The sequence below is a fragment of the Spermophilus citellus genome, assembly GCF_964194105.1.
Source record: "Spermophilus citellus genome assembly, chromosome: 14".
In the NCBI taxonomy this organism is placed as follows: domain Eukaryota; kingdom Metazoa; phylum Chordata; class Mammalia; order Rodentia; family Sciuridae; genus Spermophilus; species Spermophilus citellus.
The window spans coordinates 73,121,997-73,139,816 of NC_138194.1; the positions used below are offsets into that span (position 1 = coordinate 73,121,997).

At 34.5% G+C, this 17,820-nt stretch overlaps 1 protein-coding gene across 2 annotated transcripts in view; it reads left to right on the forward strand.

The window, feature by feature from the left end:
* The window catches only part of ZFPM2 (zinc finger protein, FOG family member 2), a 434,128-nt gene that overhangs the window by 94,165 nt on the left and 322,143 nt on the right, over positions 1-17,820 (forward strand). The gene's annotated exons all lie outside the window — the stretch shown is intronic.

The following is a 17,820-nucleotide window of genomic DNA, read 5'->3' on the forward strand; positions in this document are numbered from 1 at the left end:
TTAAACCCAGACCTAATTGTTGGGTTTAAGAACTGTTGACAGCAACTTCCATTTCTTTTCAGCAGATCAATTCAGTACAACTCAGCCCTCTATAAGCATCTGTTATGTGCCAGACCTTCTTCCTGGTGCTAGGATACAACAGTAAGAAAAAGTCAATCCACATCTCAGGAAAACAGTGAAACAACAACAACAACAACAACAATAATAAATCAAACTCATATTGTACATGGGTGATGTTAAGCACCACAAAGAAAAACAGATAAGAGTGGGGGAGTGACAAGGTGGTTGTGTGTGCAGGCACACATGTGGCGGGGAAGGGGTAATTTGAGTGGAGACCTGAGGGAAAGGAGTGAGCTTCCAGAACTTCCTCACCTCTGCTATACCTGCCAGGCCTGTGTTTCAGGGAACCAGAAGAGGACAGCAGAGAGCTGGGGAGTAGGAGAGGAACACCACACCTGTGCTACTTGCAGCTCTGGGAATCTGTTGGATTCCCACCTCTGTGAAGGGCATGGGGAACTGGACTGTGAAGGGCAGCTGCGTTCTCTGAGCCACCAAGAGAGTTGAGGGAAACCTGGGAGAAGAGGTGTGGTTAGGGCACAGTTTGTCTATGCTTACCAAAGAAAGACCTGCAGAAAATGAAGGTTAAGTCAGGAAATTGAAACAGGTAAGTTGGGGAAGCTGTCAGGATATACAGATAAACCCAATCTTCTGAATCATTCCTTTAGCCAAGGGCTTGATGAGACTCCATCTGTAGCTCATTAAGGTAGCTTCCAGAACAGCAGTTTGGGGGTGTTTGAGGATGATATGAATCACTGTGCTCCTTTCTACCATAGCAGAGTTTGGGTCTTTATTTTCTACATTTTTCCACATCCTTGAATCTGAAGGATTAAGAGCAAAAGGCGCTTGAATCAGTAGCAGTTTAATCATTGTGCTTAACTCTCTAGACTGCCTGACTCATTGGGCTGCCCCTCCCCCATTTCCTCCCTTGCTATCAGATTATGTAGTTTTCTACCTTTATTTAAAAATTAAGAAGTGACCATGAAGAAAGGGCTATTTTTCTTTGGACTGTATGTAACAAACTCTACCCTGGATTATTGGCATTCATCCTTCCTTCCCTCCCAGTTGCCCACCAAATGTGAAGAGAAAGCAATAAAACTATTATCTAGATCCCTAATTCGGAAAAGAAATAAAATAACCAACAAATCCATTGTGCCCTTGTGAGATATGATTGTGGGGGTCGTGACTGCTTGTTTTCCCATTATCAAACATTCCCACTATTTTGTCCCTTAGCTTCTTCTTTTAATTGTATTATTTTTTAGTTCAGAACGTCTGTTTATATTTCACAAATCCTTTGGTTCCTTTCCTCCTTCTTTGTCTTTGATGATGTGTCGCTGCCTTCTCTGATGCTTGGGTGACTGGAATCAGCATCCATACAAGGCAGCTCTACCATAATCAGTTTGAGTTCAGTAAGGAAAGGGATCTTTACAGGCAACTTTGTTCCTTTTTTCTTAACAGGATTAAGAAGCTCAGCTCTTTAAATTCTTGCATATAACATTGACATTTCCAGGGTATGTTTGGACCAGGGAGTTCAAAGAGAAGAAGTAAAAAAGAAAAGCCAATATGACTTTGTTTCTTACCTTGCTGGAGGAGCTGTTTGTGCAAATCGCCTATAAGCTTATTGACCTGAATCTTTGACTCCTTGTTTTCTCTGGATTTGGCTGGAGTGGAGACACTGATGGAGTGCTGATAGGGCTGATTGAACAGCCCCCAGCTTTGCTTGGCACGAACCTGGCTTCCCTTCCCCGCCACCTCCCCCTCCCTCCAGATGACATTATTGTTCCCTGGCAAACCCTGTTTTCCTGGATCCAGTACTTCTTCACCTTTAAAAATATAGATACATTTTAAAATCATTACGTTTTTTCTTACATAAGTTATCCAACCATACAAAATGGAAAAGTAGTTCTTTATGGGAGATAGAAAGAGAGGTTAAAATAGTGTCCTACTTGTATTTTTCTCTCATGAGATGGAAAAAATAATTCACCTATGACACTGTGCTTCCCTCTTTTGCAGCTATCTTAAAAATCTGCACAGCATCGTTTCTGTTTGGAATGGGACTGAATGTTTAAAACCTCCATTGTTAGAAAAATGAGAGAGCATTTGAACAAACTGCTCATATGGGAGAGTCAGCATTTTCTTAGTTTGATGGAAGCAGAAGGTGTGGGAATTTTGGTATGACTCAGCTTTTTATATGTAAGGATCAGATAAAACTTTGTCTACCTACCTCATCTCTGGTCCCATAAATATTATCATGAAAATTTCAACAAAATGAAAAATGATCTATTTTGCAGTACATAAATTAACTCATAGTATTATCAAGTATGAGATGTATATGTTAATATATACTTTTTTGCATATGACATAGCAAATTCATTGTTCTTTCTTGGATAAGACCATCAACAGATCTCACTTGTGCAATTTGCTAAAGGTCTCTTTTGAAACAATGAGAATTGGTGAAATATGTAATTGCCTAAATCTTTTATAGTTTATGAAATAATCTCATATTGTAATAAAGTATATTTTATAGTTTATCAAATAATCTCATATTGTAATAAACTATATTTCATTTTGTCTGTCTACATATTGAGGGTACAAGGAGTTCTTTTCCTGTTTTCCTTTATTTTGTATCAGCATCATTGTTATAAATAATAAAAAGAAAAGTTAATATAAAACCTTCCTCTACCATTTAGAAAAATTGGCCTTTTAGTTTAACGTTTATGTTTTTTGCAAGCGCAAGAAATTTTTTTTAAACTGTAAGGTTTAATTAGGTTTATTGTTTTCCCTAATAATGTTGAAATTCAAAAGAAGAGTAAGAATGTATTTAATTTATATTGGCCAACTTATATTGTTATACTGTATGTATGAATGAATATGTAACAACAAATCCCATCATTATGTGCAACTATAATACACCAATAAAAATGTGGAAAGATATATATATATATATATATATATATATAAAGTCAAATATTTGGATGCTAAACAATGTATGTATTATTAATTGACTTTTTCACTTTTAATATAGACAGCAAGTAAATAATCAATACATTTAGTCAAGTAATATAAAAGAACTACTAATTTAGAAGTCATTTTTAATATCTACATTTTTTTAGTGATGTTTTAGGTTAAATGAAGAGCCCTTATTTCTTAAAGAGTAGATTTGGTCAGGTTGTAATTATATAAACAGCTATTTTAAGTTTTAAGTGTTTATTTCAATTTTATTTTGCTTAAACTTTTATTTGAATCAATTTCATGCTCATCTATACTCATGTTTACCAGTCATTTATACCTACTAACTTTTAATTTACATTTCTACTTCAAAGAAAATTAAATGTATGAATGGCATTAGGGATGCCTGGACAACTAATTTATTTTAATCTTATGGAATTAGCATAGTCGACAACCCTGAATCTAACTGTTGATCACATTAGGATGTGAGATAAAATGTTAACATTTTTGGGAAACAACTCTTGAAGTTGACACTGTCTCTACTTTTTATTCTTAAACATCACAAATGATTAAAAACCTTTTCTCAGTTGTTCTGCACTAACATCTTCTAAATTTAAATCAAATAAGATTTCCAAAGCTCTTAATCTTCTCATATAAAATTTACATTTTCTTGTTAGTATGTAAAATTCTCACAATGTTTTTATCATTTGAGAAGCAATAGGCAGCATTAAGCATATGCCTATGGTTACCTGATGGGATAATCTTTATCTCTGGTAGGCCTAAACATAGATATGTAAAGGGAACTGTAAAAAGCTATGGTATGATGAATTTAATTATAGTAATAAAGTCAGTCACTTTTTTGTTGTTCTTAAAAGGTCAAGTAAAAATAACTGAATGTGTTGCACCAATAAATAATTATTAAGAATGCAGATTGCTGTCTCAGCTTCTTTTTTTTGTAGTTCAATGAGATTCCTGAGATTGGCACTGAGACTATGTACCAATTATAATAATTATAATAATGGTAATAACAACTTTCATTTTCTGCTTGCTCCTGAAAGTCAGGCATTTGCTGTACATGCACCGTCTCTAATCATCTTACCGTCCTGTAGGGTTCATATTATTTTCACCTGTGACCTCCAGAGGTTCAGTACCTTGGTCAAAGTCATGAGACTATTGAAGATTAATACCATATTAAAATTTGAGTTATTTGTACTTAGTAAAAATAGAAAAATGATTATGTTTTCTGATGTCTGTTATACAATTCTTGTAGAAGGTGATGAACACATCTGAAGATGGCTGGACAGAAAAAGTGTAAAATTCACTTTTTAAAGGTATTTTTAACCTGGCATTATCTAATGAATATTTATTACACATGATCTGTCAGTCAAGAATTGAGGATGCATACAAAACCAAAGAATAAAACAAAAAGAATAGACTAAATGAATTAGGAGTGTGCTTAAAATATGTCAAATATGTCGGTCTTTTGATATGACTTTAAAGGCTTTCTACTAATATCAACCAGTTTGCACTAAATAAAGTTGGCATTTTGATACAATGCAAAGGCTATATTGAAAGCTCATTGGACTCATTATAATAAGTGGATAATTATGTTACCCTATTTTGATGGCATACAATAAGCCACAATTTCTCACTGCCTATTGCTTGTGATGTTGTTTTCAGATAATTCAAAAGAGAGGGAGACACACCAAAATGTGTGTACTTGGGCAGAAGCCAGTAATAAATGGCAGGAATGTTTATAAATCCATCAAAACCATTTAGATAAGCATTTCAGCCCTGTAGAAATGTTCCCCAAGTGAACTCTTTACAGCACTTTGACCTTAACACAAAATAAGACTAAATAAAAAGCGGAGAAAGGAAGGAAGGAAGGAAGAGGGGAAGAGGGCATTGTTTGCTGGGAAAGCTCTGGGCACTGTGAAAACTTTTCACTTTTCTGAAGGAAATGCAGTACAGCAGATGGTAAGAGTGGAAGTGAGATAAACATAGGAACTAGAAAAGTAAGCAATACATTCTAACAGGTTCTATATCAAAGATCTGGAGAAGTAGAAAGATTAGACAAGGAACTGTTCTGAAACTTGACAGTGTCTGTATCTTACCAAGTCTTATGCACATAGCAGAATGGAAAGTGGAATTGCACAGACAGTGGGCTGTGATTATATTTTTCTGTCAGTAAGAAAGGAAGGCCTCTTTAAGGAGTATTTTTAAAGACATAGATTCATCAAGGTGGAAATCTGTAGTACACATACATAAAACACTGTCCCTGTACCTATTCAATAGTGCAGTCTAATGCTGTTTCTGTTGTTGCCGGAGGATTAGCACAATTCAATATATTTGGGGTCTTAGATAAATTTTTATTTTATTTTTTTTCAGAGCAGACTCCAGCCCAGGCTTCTTAACCAACACTGAGAACCTGTAACTTGTTTACATGATTATGTGTGTTTAGAGACAGAAAGAAAACTACATTTCTTCCAGATAGAGTGATCTAGTTAAGGAAGAAAACATCCACCAGTGAGAATGTTTCTGAGGGGTGGAGATGATGTTAAGTTTTGGTTAAGGAAGCAGTATGTTCATTCTTAAGCTTCCTGGCAGTAACATCATAGCACCCAGTGTGCATCTGCCTCATTTCACCCTAGTGAATGACTAGTTCTAGTGGATGACTAGTAAAGGGCATACCAAAATACAGTAGTAACTCAGCAAGAAGTACTAATTCTACAAAAATATGGAAGATACTTAAAAAAAAAGACAACAAATAGCTTATATCCTAAGGCAAATCCAATTTAGAAAATTACGATATGATTTTTCTACAATGTTGGTAGTAGGAAGTTTATAAAGTGGCCCTAAAAAATACCAGCTTATTAATGTAAAAGAATGCAATTATAAAATTATGTAATAATTTATAATTATGCATAATATCTCATGCTTGTATTTATTGCCAAGTAAATACTAACTATCTTTCATTCCCTTTTTTTAGTTTTTCTCATGTGTTTAATGTTTTTATATCAAATAATAGACCCAAGGAATTTCAAAATAGTATTGAATAAATCTAAAATTTGAACAATTTAAATAAATTTTAGATATTGCTTCAGAATTCTGAGGCCGGTTTAACAATAATTTCTCAACAACTGAGCATTTGGGACGAACCATTTATTTAATCGGAAGGATAGTTCTGACCTTTACTATAGTTACTTCTCGGAGGCAGCTTTCCTATGAGGTTAATGAAGCTGGAGTTTCAGAGCACCTCACCTGTCTTTCCAAGGCCCCTGCACCTAATTTTGTAATTATAACTTGGTGCTCTTCTTAATGAGGACCTCCCAAGTTGTAAAATCTTCAGACCCTGCAAAGCTTGAATCAACCTTTAGTAAATTAGTAAATCTATTAAGTAAGACTGAATTCACAGGAGACAGCATTGTTCAAGAATATTAAGTTTGGTTACAGCTCCCTAATTTGTTGGCAAACCTTCAATTTGTAAACCATATTTCTATTACATATCTGTATTCTGAATCTATTATTGCATATGATAAAATTATAAAATTAGCTTTAGTCTAAAATTATCATGGATATTCATGACAAGCCTGATTTTCAAAGTGCTGTTAAAAATTGAAGCTGAGAAGGGAAGAATTCCTCCATGTTTATGAAAATCTGGAAGATGCTGTGGGTATTATGTTTTTCTGATGTTATCATCAGCAGCCAATGACCTCTTGTTGGCATTAAGGGAGGAGATGCTTTGAGAAGACTTTGCAGTAAAAAGAGCCTGAATAGGTCTAGTGATAATATAATTGGGACAATTCCAGTGTTGGAAGCTAGATGAGGATCTGAGTAAGGACTAGATTGACATGACCTAGAATATTTTTTCCCCACAGATATGAAAACTCTTTTAGGTTCAACTGTAAAATTAGGTTCCTGGGAATAGCTAAAGAACTGTTGGGCTTGTATCCCACTGTCTAGAGCTGTCTTATGGAGAGGTCTACGCTAAAAGGGTCCATGCTGGAAAATATGGCCTTTAGTGTGAAGTGGCCACATGCCTGACTCTAAATTCTGTTACTACAGAGAATTTTCAGCTTATGTAAAATTCATAGTTTTTATTTGTTTGCTTGATTATTGGAATAATGAATGACTCAAAGCACAGTGGCATTCAGCATTCCTGCTTTATCCAATCCAATAAATATTCATTGAACACCTGCTATATCAGACACTGTGAGATATGCTGTGGATCCAATGTGAAGTTCCTGGCTATCCTGGAATTTACACTATTATGGGATGCAGTCTTACAGTTTGGATGTGAGGTGTCCCAACAAAACAAAATAAAACAAAACAAAACTTGTGTTTGACAATGCAGGACTATGCAGAGAGAAATCGATTTGATTATGAGAGCTGTGACCTAATCAGTGGATTGACCCATTTGCTGGATTAATAATTTGAATGAATTATTGGGTGGAAACTGTAGACAGGAGGGGCATGGCTGGAGGAAATAGGTCACTGGGCACATGCCCTTGGGGATTATGTATCTCGTCCAAGGTTCCCCCCTTCTCTCTGCTTCCCCACTGCCCTAAGCCGAACAAGTTTCCCTTCCACCACAATGTACTACCTCACCTCGTGCTCACACCAGTGAGTTCAGCTGACCATGGCCTGAACCTCTTAAACCATGAGCCCAGAATAAACTTTTTCTTCTCCAAGTTGTTCTTGTCAGGTGCTTGGTCCAGTGATGCAAAGCTGACTACCACACAGACATTTATAAAATAATTACACAAATGGCAAATGACCCTCATAAGGAAGGTCAGAGAATGTGACACTTAGGTGGAATCAAATACTGACTAGCTTTTAGATATAAAGAAGTAACACTGTGCCAAGTTGAGGGACTCTGGAAAGAAGTTGTGAGTCAGAAGAATCAGAAAAGGTAATAATAATAACCATAAGACTAAGGATGGGAAATAATGAGAGGCAGCATCAGAAGGTAGAAGAAGTATCTTGAAAACTGAAACATTAAATGCACTGAACTTCCCATAGCCATAGTAGAGAGAAAACAGAAAAGATAATTTTAATTGAACATCAGGACAAAACAGAGTTAATTAGGAAAATGATCTTCTCTATTTGTGAGTTCTGAGAGTGTTTGGATTGATGTTACATAAAAAGACTTTAGATAGGGGTCCAAGTATTTGTTAGTTGCTGTCCTGAACATGTACTGTCCATTGGCAATGGAGAGTCCATTCGTGTGGCTTGAATAAAGTCCTATTTATAAACGAATGATGTTCTCTATAATAGTAAGTGATCAGTTATGGATAGCATCCAGGAATCTACTGCAAGAGATGAAACCCCTCTAGAATGGATCGTTTTATTAAAAATCAAAGAATATAAGTGAGAGTATATGAAAATTGATGTTCATATATCATTACTTTGTCGAATTGGTTTGATTTTTCTGTATAGGTTAGGCTGTGTTGTTGGAAAGGGCAATTTGAGAGATAGTAATATTTGGTTTTACTTTTTGTTGTTGGTGATGTTCATGGTTTTCTGAAGTGAAGAACAGGTCTATGAGTAGGAAGTTATAGTACAGAACATACTTATGGACAGACCTTAGTGAGTTTTTTTTTGGGGGGGGGCAGGGAGAAAGGAAAGTATAATAAACAAAATTATCTAAATGTAAACTGTTAAATGTTATGTTACAAACATCTGATAAAGTAGATCATCTTTTCTGTCCTATTTTGCCTATATATTTGACTTTTTCAGGTGCTCTTTGGGAGAAATAATGAGGAATAAAAACTGTATGATGGTGATGAGTTGGCTTATTTTCTGTATTTGAAAATTTCCCTTATGCTGGAAATCCGCTGTGAACTTAAACTTTGAGAAAACCTCTTTCACATGGAGAACAATATTGATAGCAGGAATAAATGTGCATTTCTGGAGAAAAAATGACAAATCATTCTTCTTCTTTTTTCCTAAGTTATCAATACTTTGTGACTGTTATATTTGCCGTGAACAATGAACAAATTATTTTTCAATAATTTTCCTTTACTATCTGTAATAAAATAACAGAAATTATAGTAGTCATGCATTAACTGTAGAAATTCACTTTCTTCTTAAAATAACATATTTAGTTTTGTACTTTTATTACCAATTGTTTCTGGATTAATTCTTCATGTGGGATAGGAAAATTCATAATGAATATATGTGAATTTTATTCTTTTGATCTGTTTAATCTTTATATACTGGAGTCTGAAAAAAAGAATATCATCAAAATAATGGCATAACTACAGAAAACTCAAGAAAAATTTAAAATTCATTTTTAAAAACAAAATTATATACTTAATCAAATTATCCAGAACATGGAAAAACTCTGGATTTATTATACATATATAGTACGTCAAAGGGGAGAACTGAGAAGACATTGTGATAGGTATCCACACACATAACAGACCTATTAATTTCAAATGGTTGAAGTGTTTAGATTTTCTTTTTGGTATGCCATAAAGAGGTAATACTTACATGCTTTTATTTTCATTTCTAGATGTATAAATGTGGCTACAATTCATCCATGTAGCATTAATAGAATATGGCATTTTTTTCTTGGATAATCCGTAACTAAACAATTGGTTTAAGCCAGACATTACTGCAAGGCTGTTAGGCAAAGGAAACACAAACCAAATCTTAAACTTTAATGTCCTCGCCCTTCAACATGAGCTGTAGTTTTCTGTTTTTGACTGTTGCAGTCCTTTTACCAAAGCTATCTTGTCTGATGATAAAACCATAAGTGTATGAAGCTCACACATTTTTCATCTCTTTTATGACCTTATCTTTCATGAGCGGCTTCTGTGAAGGTATCCTAACTATAGGAAGCACCTGGAAAACATATGTGATATCTATTCTCTGATAAGCAGTTGTGAACAAGAAAGTAGATCTGTCACTTCTGAACTGTTCATTGTTAAAAAATACTTTGATGATTTAGCTGATTGCAAAATACATTATAGGGATGACTAACAGCTCCAGTAACACTCCTAGCCAAGAAAGTTCAATAGTTATATTGTTCAAGAATTTCTATAAGAGGTTAATATTGATAGGAACTACATGGATTAAAAGAGCAGGGTTGAGAAAGGCTGTTTGCTTGCATGACTGCTTTCAAACACTGCTGCTGTTTTGTGCTGAAAAAGTGACTGTCTCAGAATGTGGCAAATCTTTAATTTCTATAGGAGTGTTTAACTTTCAGTGAAAAGGTGTTTGTTTGCATTTTTGAAATTATTTTTGCTTGGCAAGGAAAGCCACTGCTTTTACCACCTTACCAACAATACCTAATATGGTATTTAAAGATGCCGTTTCATGTGTTTCAAAGATGATATTCTAGTGCATTTCCCAAAGCTATTTATGCTGTGCATTTTAATGCTCAATAACACCTTCAATTTCCTCCTATAGGGCTCTCATTGAGGAAAAATAGAAGGGCCTGCAAAATATGTATGATATCTCTCAAAAGAGGAACAAAGGAGTTTAATCTTGCAGTGGAAAACCATTAACTCCATAGCCATAATTTTAGAAATATTATAGATTTTGTTACTGCTTGACATTTATTCTGTTTCATCATTATGAATTGGTCTCCAGATTTGTGGTCGTCATCGCATTAAATATGTTTGGCTTTGCTGAAAATACACTGAAATTTCTATGTAAAGGTGTGTGAATAAAGAATTTAGAAAGTAAATGAATGAATGTCAAATGCATTCCTCTGTCATTCTCTTCCAGGCATCCTTTTCAATCTTCCTTTCTTCTTCCTACCAACTGAAGCAATGTCTTAACAAATTATGCTTATTTTCTTGGTTATTAATTATTCATGCTATTTTTTCCTAAGCTACTCAATAATGCTGATTGCAAATATTGGAAATTAAAAATGGACAGAAGTAAGAGAAAATTATGGTCAAGTCAGTTCCATTCAAATCAGGAAGTAGCTGCAATTGGATTAATATCAAAATAAAATTCTATTTATAAAGAATAAAATTTTATGAATTCTTTATATAAAGAAGCACATCTGTTGTGAGGGGGAAAGACAGTGTTTCTTAAAAGTGCTTCAGAGATTTCATATTTGATTAAATTATTTTTAATCATTTTCATTTTTCATTAGTAAAATGATTAAAAATGAATTGGCTAAAAACATTACCATAAAAATGAGAACTAGTTTCCTGAGATAAAGTTAGAAGATGAAGAGTACAAAAGTTGAAAAATGTGACATATTCTAGTTATTAAATAGAAATAATGTACTCAAAGCAATTAATTAGCAAATGTAATGATATTGCAGTTGGCTATGGTAGAAAGAATGAAACCAAAATCTAATTTTCCAACTGGTCAGTGAGTAATAGTTATTGATTAAACATCTATGTGTAGTTGATTTTACTAAGTGCCAAGTAAAATAGGAAATTTTTAGAAAATAATTCTTACAAAGATTAAATCCATAAATCCTTTCATGTTAATATGTAAAATAAAGAAACAGGGTTTATATGTGAGGAGGAAAAAGCAGCTCTCAGATCCCATCCTGCTGTCTTTGTTTCTTGCTGTTGTGACTGTTGACTGTGATATTCTCATAGGTTAGGAGTGTATCTTTCCAGGTAGGACTAATGTGGAATCTGATTCCGGGCATCTTTCCATATCTCAGTCCCTTGGTTTATTTTTCTAAGGTGTAAGGATGCGAATACACTGCAGAGTCATTGATGTGATGTCCACAAATCATTTAGTAGTGTCCCTAGTGATGAGTGAGATGTGATAGCCTATTTAGGTTTAGTGTAGACTGTGACCGAGACGACGTGCTCTAGGCTTTGTTCATCCTAATGACTTCAGTATTTGGCTCCTAACCAATATTGAAATGAGCACAATTAAATTCTGATCATGTTTTCTATGTCCACTTGGACATCTTATAGAACATGGTTATGTCATAGACATCTTTTTCTTTCTTTGTATTCATTTTTTAAGAAAACATGGTTAAATAATTAGAAGACTTTAAACTGCTGGGTGTGGTGGCACATGCCTGTAAACCCAGCAACTCCAGAGGCTGAGGCAGGAGGATCATCAGTTCAAAGCTAGCCTCACCAACCTTGTGAGTCCCTAAGGAACTTAGTGAGACCCTGTCCCACAATAAAAAATAAAAAGGCCTGGGCATGTGACTCAGTGATTAACCTCCCCCTGGGTTCAATCCTTGCTACCAAAAAAAAAAAAGACTCTTATTCTCTCAGAATTTACTTTTATTAATGTGATATATATTGTTTACTTACTTGATTTCATAAATAGCTTAAGATAGGTGCAAAACGAATTTCTTTTGAGGTACTAGTTGCATTTAATTATCTGTTTGTACAGTGCTTCTTTAAATGTCTGTAATATTTATTTTCAGTAGTTCTAATTATATGTATAGTGTAATGAAATAAATTAGAACAAATCATTCAATGGATTTGGATTATCAATACTGAATATTGCTCCAGATATTGATGAAGGTTAAGTCTAAGCTTGACAGGTTTTTTTTTTTTTGCAATTAAATGACATCAAATGAAAGTGTTACATTATTTGAAATCCCTAGTTCAATCAAGCCTTCAATAGATCGAATTATAATATTTTCATTTTGAGTGAGTTACTTAATTTCTTAGAATCATTATCTGCTAAGATCTGTGTCCATCCTGCCATTTGTTTTCCTGGTAGATGAAGGGTAAGAATCATGGGTAAATTTGGCCCTTGTGGAAAGAAGAAAGAGCTTCTGGATCTTGAAACATCGGGATTTAAACACCAGAAGGGACTTTAGAGATCATCTAACACAGATTCTCTGAAGTTTCAGATATTTTACTGGTTTCTTTCTTCATGGAGCTTCCATAGCATAAAGCCTGGGTTAGATCTCATGTCTTTGTGCTCTTCTCACATCATGAACTACTCCTATTGAAGCACTTATCATTCCAGGTGACAAGTTCCTAGCCACTGAGAGTCTCACGCTGGTCTATAAGTTATATGGGAGAAGGTGCCATCTTTATTTGCATTCTCATTGTCCAACACAGGTCCTAAGAATCAGAAAGTAGTCTTTGAGTAAGTTAGTAAAGAACAATTTTATCTCAACTTTGTTTAGAACAATTGATCATTTATTGATTCAATTGAATCCTTTCTTTTAACTTCTTATTTTGTGATTACCATGCTTATTTCATAATATATTTGTGAAAATGTACCATTTTAAATTATTTTTCTCATATTATTATTTTTTCTTCTAAACATGTAATTTGCCTAGTAAGCTTTCAGAGCAGACTTAACCATAGTCTCAACAAAAATTGGGGAGTGTTCTGAGACAAGAATCAGAATTATTTTGGAATGAGTATGGGAGACATAAAAGATCAGAGGTCTGACAAGATGTGTTCTTACAAACTCAGTAAATATGCATTGACCTTTGTATTTGCACCCCCCACTGAAAAATCTTTTCTCATTGCCATCAATATGAGGTTAGAATTCCAAAGTTAACTATATAGTTTCTTCAGGGTCAGTCTTGTTTTATGCTTCTGGTTTCTAACTTCCTATATAGGTGTCCTTGCTTAGAATTATTTAAGAACTACCTTAATTGTATGTTTTTATTGGTGGTTACTGCTTTCATACATATTTCCTATCTCCTTGATTAGATTACATAATCCTTACCAGGAAATATTGTTTTTTATATTTTTTTATTTTGTTAATGGTTAGTTGAATTTTGCATGGTGCTGAAATTTCAGCAATTAAAATGTAATAGTAAGATACAGCAAGATATACTCCTTTGTGTGAACAGAGAGATGATACAGTTAGTATCTGAATATAAAACTTAACTTCTCTAAGTGGTTCTCCTCAGAATTTTATACTTTGTCCTCTAGATCCTTGGATATATGATCTGGAACAGCATGACCAGATCATCATTCTTAATGGTTTGCTCTGGGATTATTATTCTAGTGTTTATGATACTCATCAACTAGAGAAATGAAAGGATGTTTTGTAAAGATTGTTAGGAGACTCAAAGATTGAAGGAGACTCAAATTTAACTTTTAACTTTATACAAACTGCTGGTTTTGGTAGCCTCTATGATGCCTCCCTATGCTTGCCTCTAACCCTCCTGTCATGCTTGTTGGTGAAAGAATAAAACATAAAGCTACTTTAATCTGCTATTGCTGTGAAGGATGGGAAACACTTACTGCTAAAGCCAAAGAAGATTTGGGCAAGATGCCTCATACAGAAACTAATTGTATTGGTCAGCTTTCTGTTATTATAACAAAATACCTGAGATAATCAACTTAAAAAGAGGAAAAGTTTATATTGAGCCTGGAGTTCTAATATCCCCTTCAAGGGCATGCTCCCAATGACTGGAATACCTCCCATTGAACCCTGCCCCTTGTAGGTTCTGCCTCTGCCCCATAATGCCATCTCCTCCCAGAAGCCTTTAACATGTGTACTTTGGGGGAGCACTTATTCAATTTATCCAAACCATAGCACTAATATGGTAGCTCTGTAAGCATGGATAAGTCAGTGACCTTATCTGTACATGAATTTCCTAAACAGTAAATGAATCTGTGTTAGATGATCTCTAAGGTCCCTGCTGGTGTTTAAATCCCCATATTTCAAGATCCAGAAGAAATGAGAAATTTGATTAAAAGAAGTAGATGATATTTTAGAAACCATAGATTTCACTCTCTTCCACTGGTAGGAGGAACCATTCCCTTTATGCATTCCCCTACATAGTACCCAGAGTGAAACCCCACCCAGTCTGTAGAAATGCAAACAAACAGATGCTCTCCTAAGTGGGAGATTTGAATTCTAGTCCCTGTGGAAAATAATATGTGTAGAAATGCCAGTGCTTTCCAGATTGGGCCAGGTATCCTTGATGATTAAGGTCATCCACTGGTATTTTACTAAATTTTATTGAGTCAATAATGAGAAAGTTTTCAATCTTTTACATTCTTTTCATATTACTTATTATTATGACTTATTACTATGACTTAAATTCTTATTACTATGACTTAAATACTCTTGTAGTACTTACTCCCTACTCTTTTCTTTCTGAAACAAAGCCATAGGACCAGAGACTCTGAGTCTTTTTAGACATGGTAACTAGAATCTGATAGTATTACATGTATTTTTGTTCAAGTATTTTTATGTATGCCTCTATTGTTTGCATGTGATACTGATTTTCTACTTGCCACGGGCATGCATTTGTTTTGAAAAATATTTGTTTTTTAAATAATTTTTTTATTTTGACTCAGATTTTTAAAATAAGTTATAGAAAGTGAGTCAATGTAAAGAAAATATTGAATGAAGTATTGCAAAAGTGGTGACTGGCCCCAAATCATGAAAAGTGTGAGATGTGGGATTAAATGGAGTGTAACAGTAAAGGACCCATCAAGAAACTGATGGAATGATTAATAGGTTTAACTAAAAGGAGTTTAGTCAAGGGACAGTGTACAGGTGTGGGTGAGGTTGAGGGAACCGACAAGGGATGAGAAGCATCAAGGGAAGGCTCCCAGCAGTGGGTAGCTGTTGGCACTCTGGTCTCAAGAGGTATGTGATACAGGAGCATGGAAGAAGCAGGAGGGGGACCTCCAAACAGGAGCACTTAACCCTGCAGTGAAGCCAGTACTAGCATCTGGAGACTATCAAGGATTAAGGGATTGTCAGGGGACAAACACCTGCCTTTTCTCTCCTCCTGAACTCTTCCTCTGATCTGCTGTCAATGCCTCCATTGTGTGACCTCAAGTAGAAATCAGAAGACAAGGGACCCAGTGATGGAGTCTTAAGAGGTCAGATTCTCCCAGGCGCAGAGCAGAGAAGAGGAGGAGAAAAGACCACAGGGTCTGGCAGGAAGGGACACATGGAAAAGATCTAGCTGATGAGAAATGTTAGATTCTTCACCCAGCTAACATGATTGTTATTCAATTTCTCCAAATTGCCAAATTGCTGATTACATAGCATTAGTTTCAGCATTTACATATATGAAGGGATGATATTCAAATAGCTAGAACAGCCTGGAATCTTACCAGTAAAATCAGATGCCTTGAGCTTTCTGCTGACCCAACTTTATCTCTTATCTAGACTGGAGGAGGTGGAGGAAAGCCCACTAGAGAGAGGCCAAGCATGCAGAGTCAGGCCGAGGGGCAGTTGATTAGTTCAGGTCTCTCAGAAGTTCATTATATTAAGGGCCACAGAGACTACTCAGATGTGGCTGAGGACCAACCCTGTCCATGTCTGAAAAGTGAGACTACAACTTGCCCTCTGATCTCCAGAAAATGACTGGTTGACATGTGGTTATGTTCTTTCATGTGACCTGCAAAAGCAGCAGATTGGAGCACATCTCCTTTTACTGAGCCTTTGTATCTTCATTGTGCTGCTTTGACCTTGCCTCTCATTTGTTAACTTACTCTTCTGAAAGGGTTCTATATTTCAACAGGGAGCTGTATTTTTTTCTGAATTTATCCTCTTGTGCCTACTACATTTTCTTAAACATGATAGATGCTCAATATATATTTTCTGGAGACAATTTCATTGGTATTCATTGTGATCATACTGAAAGGAGAGATAACTTCCAAAGAACTTTCAATTCTAGACATGGTTTGAATGGTGTGGTTTCACTGTAAGTTTTATTCTTTAATACCTGCTGCTCCTTTGTTTACCAAAAAAAAAAAAAAAATGGGTTAAATATAGCTGTGATTAGGATTCTTCATTCTTTCTCCTTATTTTTGATTCCAAGTTTTAAAGTAATTCATTTTATGAAGTTACATATAGAAATGAGTGTAAAATATATGGAGTTTAAGTTCAGAACTCTTATGAACATATTAATGTAATATGTAATAATAATGGTTTTCTAAAAATTTTGTATTTTCTAGGTTACTTTGAAAATGTAAAAAATTCAATGTATTGTTAAGTAAATATGTAAACATTCAAAAACAATTAGAGATTCAGGTAAATATGTGGAAAATGGTTATTGAAAACTTCAGAAAAAGCTGGATAGGCAAGTCATTTAATTTTAAATTGTTTGCATGATTAGATTCAAGATTCAAGGTATAGTTGTCATGACCTTAATATTCTTCTCATTTCCATCTTTACATTTTTTTGTTATTGTGTTTTCTGAAATCTATGCCAGTTAAACTTAGGTATTATTTAAATTTTATATGTGTGCCCCATGCTAATGTTTATTTTCTTTTAAAAGAGCATATGCCTTGTTACATTTTCACCTAAGATGAAGGTACTCAGAAATTAAACTTATGACTTTTAAAAAACTTTAAAAGTTGCTTTGCTAATGTTTTGTCCTTCACTAGAAATCTGTTCTTGCTCGAAGCCTTTTTTTTTCTTTATATGTGAAAATTATGGCATAAAATTGTGAAAACCAGCTGCATTTATCCAAAGCATGAGTTTCTTGCATTGCGAAGAGCGGGTCACTGGCTCATCTCATATACTATCCTTTAACTATGGGCTTTCTATACCCTGTCTTTAAAGAAATAACACCAAGCAAGCAAAGGACTGGGAAAAAAAAAAAACATTTAAAATCTTCAAAGTAACCTAAACTCAACTAAAACCTGGAATATGTCACATTGCAAGATATTTAATTTTTTTCTACTGTAGCCTGCCTTTATAAAAATTTCTAATTTGGAAATAAGTGAATTTTATGTTTTTCTGTATTAAAAGCATGAGAAAAATTATATGTTGCTGTTTGATTTTCTTCTTATAAATAATAACTTCAAAAAATGATATGGAAATGTACCTTATTGATTATAGTACTTAACTTCATTTATTGATTGATAATGATGACTCTTTTTTTTTTTTACTATTAAACCACAATAGATATCAAAATGA